The sequence below is a fragment of the Haliotis asinina genome, chromosome 10, assembly GCF_037392515.1.
Source record: "Haliotis asinina isolate JCU_RB_2024 chromosome 10, JCU_Hal_asi_v2, whole genome shotgun sequence".
In the NCBI taxonomy this organism is placed as follows: Eukaryota; Metazoa; Mollusca; class Gastropoda; order Lepetellida; family Haliotidae; genus Haliotis; species Haliotis asinina.
In genome coordinates this window covers 6393820-6399819 of record NC_090289.1, presented here as the reverse complement: position 1 = coordinate 6399819, position 6000 = coordinate 6393820, and positions in this window count along the sequence as shown.

Genomic DNA, 6000 nt, shown 5'->3' with positions numbered 1-6000 from the left:
GTAAGATGGTTATTGTTATTATTTCATTGCTGAGATCTGTGTGATGTATTTGATACAGTGCCAGTGCCACAATCAGTTCCATTAGGCTACACCACTGTTCGAAACATGGGTATACAGAATGTCAAGTCATAATATGGACGTCGAGAATGGAGACTGGCAGACCGCAACTGATTTCTAATGATCTGTGAGGACAGTCAATCTCATCCCTGGTTCATGTAGCCGGCAGAAATTTGTCACGTAGGTGACGTATGATAATTTGACTGTCTTCCTCTCATGATGACACACATGGACGACCCGACCTTGGGCAATCAGAAGTGGTGCCAGTTTGTTGTAGATGACCTTGCAAGTCATAGACAGTACGACAGCTGCATGCTATTGCTCTTGTGACGTCAATAACTGATCTTCCTGCTTGCAACATGCTAGTGCTTGCACGTTCATGTTGCACATTTGACAATTGTGGTAAGTACCATTAGAACAGTGGTTTAGAAGTGTTATTTCAATTCTTGAGGCCAATGCAGACATGTGCAAATGAACAAAACCTCATTGCGAAGATCACGTGATCGACTGCACGTGCAAAACCTGATATAGCACTAATGTCACTTGCATGATGAATGGATGGGTTTGAGTGGGTTTTGCTAACGTTTTTCAAAAGTCGAAAGATAGCGATCCCATTTCAGATACATAGATGTATCATCAGAGAAAAATTATTCATTATTTTTCAGAGTTACATTTTGTGAAGTTTCTATTTTGTCTCTGTATAGTTTTGTATGGTGAGTTATCGTTATCTGTAAAGCAAAAATATTGCCATGAATTCATCACACCTAAAACTATGGGTTTAGAGACTGCAAATGGCGGTCAGGTTATTTCTCTTGGGAGCACTTAGGAATATTTGTTTTTGAAATCACAGTTCGCCCCAGTTATCAAAGTTTATCTGCACAGTACCTTTCTGTCAAGTTTTTAACATTTTACACACGCAATACTTAATGCCCTGTATCTCCGAAAGGTTGATTTGTGTACTTGCTTTGTCCTGTGTGAACAAAATGTGACAGTCTATGCAAACTTACATGAAGGTCCCAAGATTAAAAGGTTTGTAATCAAAATACTTTTCCTGATACAGTACCAACAGATGTTCTATGGGATTAAGATCCAAACAGGCCAATCCAAGTTTTAATAGCTTTATTGCATAGGAACACTGACAACTGGTGATTTACGGTAGGGCATTATTGCCTAGATCATAGGACTCATCATCAATCAGAAGTTGTCAAAATGATGAACTGTAACTTGATATCATTTTGATACCTTTCTACATACAGGGCACCACATACAATAACTTCTGTGAGTGACAGTACTGAACATCACTTTAATGACGCTTTAATGGTCCTGACCATAGCGCTCAGGTCACTAATCAGTTGAAGTTAATGTTCGGCACAGAGAATCCTTGGATGGGTGACTGTGTTAACAGCCATGTCATGGAAATAATGACTGGCGAAGACTGTACACTGACACTGTACAGTTACTATGGAGTACCATAGTGGAAGCAAGCACATCCTGTGTGGATGGGAGGATATAGGTGGGTCCAGCCCAGCCACCTTTTATGTCTGCAGAATGGTAGTTCTTAACCATTAGGCAATTGTGTTTTTGCTGACATCTGCTTTTGACGCCTGGGACAGGGGAGGAAATAATGTACCATGGAGTACCATGGGCGCAGCTGGTGTGATCAGTGAAGCTTTGAGTGCACAACCAGGCACAATAACAATTCAGCATTGTCTTCAGTGCCAAGAATGGACAATAAGGGCGGAATAGAAAACTGCTGGTCCAGTTGTCCTTATACGTGATTTTTTGTGATGAAATCCCAACAAAGTGCCAAATGTACAGAACATTGACGACAACGCTCATACTTGACTCTACTCACATCGATGGCGTGCAGCTCTCTATAGCCGCTATCACTAGAGACAACAGGAAAACCATCTACCTGGGTCAATTAGCGAGTGAAGAATTTTTCAGGGTTTTCATAAGGTCCACCACGAAGATGGTCTAAGACGGTGTTGAGATTCCATGCAGGTGGTCGAAACTTCAATTTCTGATCTTCAAGTTAAAAAGAACACAACATGGCCTGTAATTCTGGAATTTTAGAAATTCTACGCTATGAACTGTGGAGATACTTTCGGTGGATCCTCTTTCCTGGACACACAAAAATGCTCAAACGACTGCCAAGTATCAAGTAGAATTCCTGTGATGACTTTGGCTGCTCTGCCTGAAAACCCTTTAGCACTTGGTGCTTTCTGCAAATGAACCATGTGTGTAGATTGAACCAATCTGGAGCAGGATGTGGTCGACGACTGTGAGGATGTACTACCCACGTGGGTAGTGTCAGAGGATCGCCTACCACTAAACTTCTTAGGACAGGAAACCAATTCCTGGCCAGCCACCAATAACTTTTGTTATTGGCACTGGCAGTGGAAATGTATATGCGTGGAGACGTTGCCACAAGAGACTGAAAGCATCCGCCACCAAAGCCACCAGTTCTAGCAACACATACACTGGTAGCTGATGATTTTGACTGGTTGCAAACAAGTCTAGGAGTGGAGAACCCAGAGCTTGGCTCAGGAGTGTAAACCCATCCTTGTGTAACATCCATTCCATGGGAGCAACTCGTGATCTGTCTGATCTTGAGAAGAGTGTCTGCCAGAATGTTTTGGCACCTTGGAATGTGCTGAACTCTCAAAAGAATGTGTAGGTTGTCGACCAATTGAAACAGATGAAATGTCAAGGAGAAACTGTGATCGGGTCAACCCTTGTTTCCATATGAATCACACCACCGTCATGTTGTCCATGGTGGCCATGAAACAAGCTCCACTAAGCCGATGCGCCCAGTGATGGATGGCAAGAATCAATGCTTCCATCTCTAAACTGTTTATGTGCCAACTCTGTTGATGAGCGGACCACAGTGCCCCAACCTTGCATGGAGGCATCCACAAATAGGTGGTAATCCGGTGTTTGCTCCTAAGACATTCGACAGGTGAGTCCACCAAAGAAGGTGAGGCGGAAGACAGAACTGTCGGTGCACATGTCCCTGATGAATGTTGGCTGAAGGAAACATGGAGAGGACGAAGTTGAAGTCGGCCTCTGGTTGTTAAGTCTTGCGCCGATGTTAACAGTCCAAAAAGGGTCTGCCACTCACGAAGAGCCAATGGTTTGGAGGGCGCACGTGGGATCAGCTTTTGAATCTTGTACCATCAATCCATAGGAATCTGAAGTAGATTCATGTCCATCTGGAAATGTCCTCTGATAAGCGTGAGATAGTTTGATAATCTAACCTAGATGGCGTAACAGACGTAGGGTGAAATCCTGTTGTTGTATCAGGAGTAGACGGTCCAAAAGATAAGGCAATTGTCCAGATATGGGTCAAAATTGACACCCCTCAAATGAAGATATGGGAAAGTATGAGTTGTGATACGAATGAACAACCACAAGGCAGTTGAATTTGCAAATGGGAGGACAGCCCACTGGAAATGCTTGAAATAAAAGCGCAGGTACTTCCTGTCACTGGAGTGTATTGGAAGATGATGGTATGCATCCTGCAGGTCCAGACTGATGAGAAAATCGTTGATGCATACAATAGTTTTGAGGTATTCAAGGGACATCATTTGAAAATGTGGAGGGTGTTCCAGGAAATGCTCGTTGAAATGGGATAGATAGTGAATTGTTCTCATTTTCCTGGACCCTTTCTTTGGCACTAAGAAGATTGGTGAATAAAACCCTTGTTATGTGACAGGTTGTGGAAGTAATTTGCTTATGTTTTCCGCTAACTGGTGCTGTTGGTCTGAGAGTAACTGTGTTGTAGAGAAACCAGTGTGAGAGGTTGATCTGTGAGGATGGAGAGCTGGAACCCCTGCTTCAATATGTCGGTGACATATGAATCCCCCCAGGATTGTCCAGTCTTCCCAGAAGATTCCAGTTCTCCCATCTACCGGTGTGGGGTAAACTGGGACGACTGGAGGTGGGAGGGTCCAGTCATGCAGATGACATTTTCTTCTGTTGTTGCAGTTCAACAAGGCGCTTCCTAGAAACCTGTAGATAAACAGAGAAATTCTCTGGTGAAAGTCCAGAGCAGCTGGCACATTTATGGCCAAAGGAACATTGCATGGTACAATTCAAACACTGGGGAGGACAGTCTTCTTGAGACTTTTACAAAGAGTACAACGTGCACTGTACATATATCTACAATAAAGCAGAACTAGAAGAAAGCCAGTGAATGCACACAAAAATTACAGACAATAGTAATGAATACAACCGTATAATTGAGAACAAAGGCTCAAATGATGGACTAATAGAGACCAAGTCTGAACAAAATAAACTGTACAAGTCAACAGGAGAACAGGAAGTGATTACAGCCTACATCTATTTTACATCATCTGGCAAGCCGTAAGCTATAAGTGCAGGATTAGATAAAACTGAATTTGTTCAAACATGCGTCTGTTCACCCAGCAGAAAATGGGTACCCAGTGGGATAAGTCATGTGACTGTAACCTTCTAGGGCCTCACAGCTTGGGTTATCCATGGCAATAATGTGCTGTGTAAGTGCTTGGAGCAGACACATAGTGCCTGGTGTATTTGGCACTGTAAAAATACACTTATGGTTATGTTTTACAGATTAAAGATAGTATGCAGCAGAGAGTGTTTGGGTGATCTTGGCACAGTCAGGCCGGTAAGGCTCATCATCAACTCAGGGTCCTCGTTCCCTCCACAGGCAGCCCAGACAGCGAATGGGACCAGGAAACACTGCCTAGTCGAACCCACCAAGAACATTCCGGAGACTATGAAGACTCCCCAACACTGCAGCCTTCTGCATTACCCAGATTGTCAGAAGGGCTGTGCTCCCAGTGGAGAAACCGGGCACTCTCCTGATCTGGGCCATGAGGTCAGAAGGTACCAAACCAAGGACACCGAGAACAATGGTGAGCAAGCAGGCAAGCAAGACATTTCAAAGGCGAGGTCTGCATACTTAGCAGGCTTTTCCTGAATCTTGCCAATCACACTGCTGTTAAAAGGGACAGAAAATTCAATGATGTAAATAAGTTCATCGGTTTTATCAGAAAGGACATGAGGTTTGATGGCTGGAATTCGTCTCAGGCTGTATATGGGCCTATTCCAAAGAAATTCAAAAGCATCATTTTCCATGACACCCTGGATGGACCTTGGAGTCAAAGCCACAATCATGGTTTCTATTATTAGGTCTTCAGACGAAAATCTGGAAGACCTATTGTTATTATCTGAATATTGTTATTATTAATTGTACAGATTTTGTCCCAGCTCTCTAACCACTGGGCCAATTTTCATGAACCTTTCAGGGATGATAGCCTGTATGCTGAAACTGATACGCAGTTTAAAAATTTCTGACTTCCAGCTTCCAGTAAGGGCAGATAACTCAAGATGTCAAAACCTTTCGAACTAAGTATCTCCAATACTATAAGAGATAAATGGACCAAATTTTCACTTAGTGTAGACATGACCTGTGAAGGTCCTGGAGTAGAATAAGCCTTCAGCAACCCATGCTTGCCATAACAGGCGACTGTGCTTGTCGTAAGAGGCGACTAACGGGATCGGGTGGTCAGGCTCGCTGATTTGGTTGACACGTCATTGGTTCCCAATTGCGCAGATCGATGCTCATGCTGTTGATCACTGGATTTTCTGGTCCAGACTTGATTATTTACAGACCATATAGCTGGAATAGCCATATAGCTGGAATATTGCTGAGTGCAGTGTAAAACCTAACTCACTCACTCAATGTAGACGTCAGTCTTCATTGATTCGACCCATAGCAAAAGTTGGTTGGCCAGACAGGTTTTCCGCCATTTGAAAAAAACCTGTCTTTGAAAATAACTCTGCAAAAACATGATGGATTTCATCGCTCAAGGTACCAAACTGTAGATAATTGAATGGGAAACATCTTTGTTTCATATTATGGTTATGCAAAAATCAATACTTGCGTCACAACTG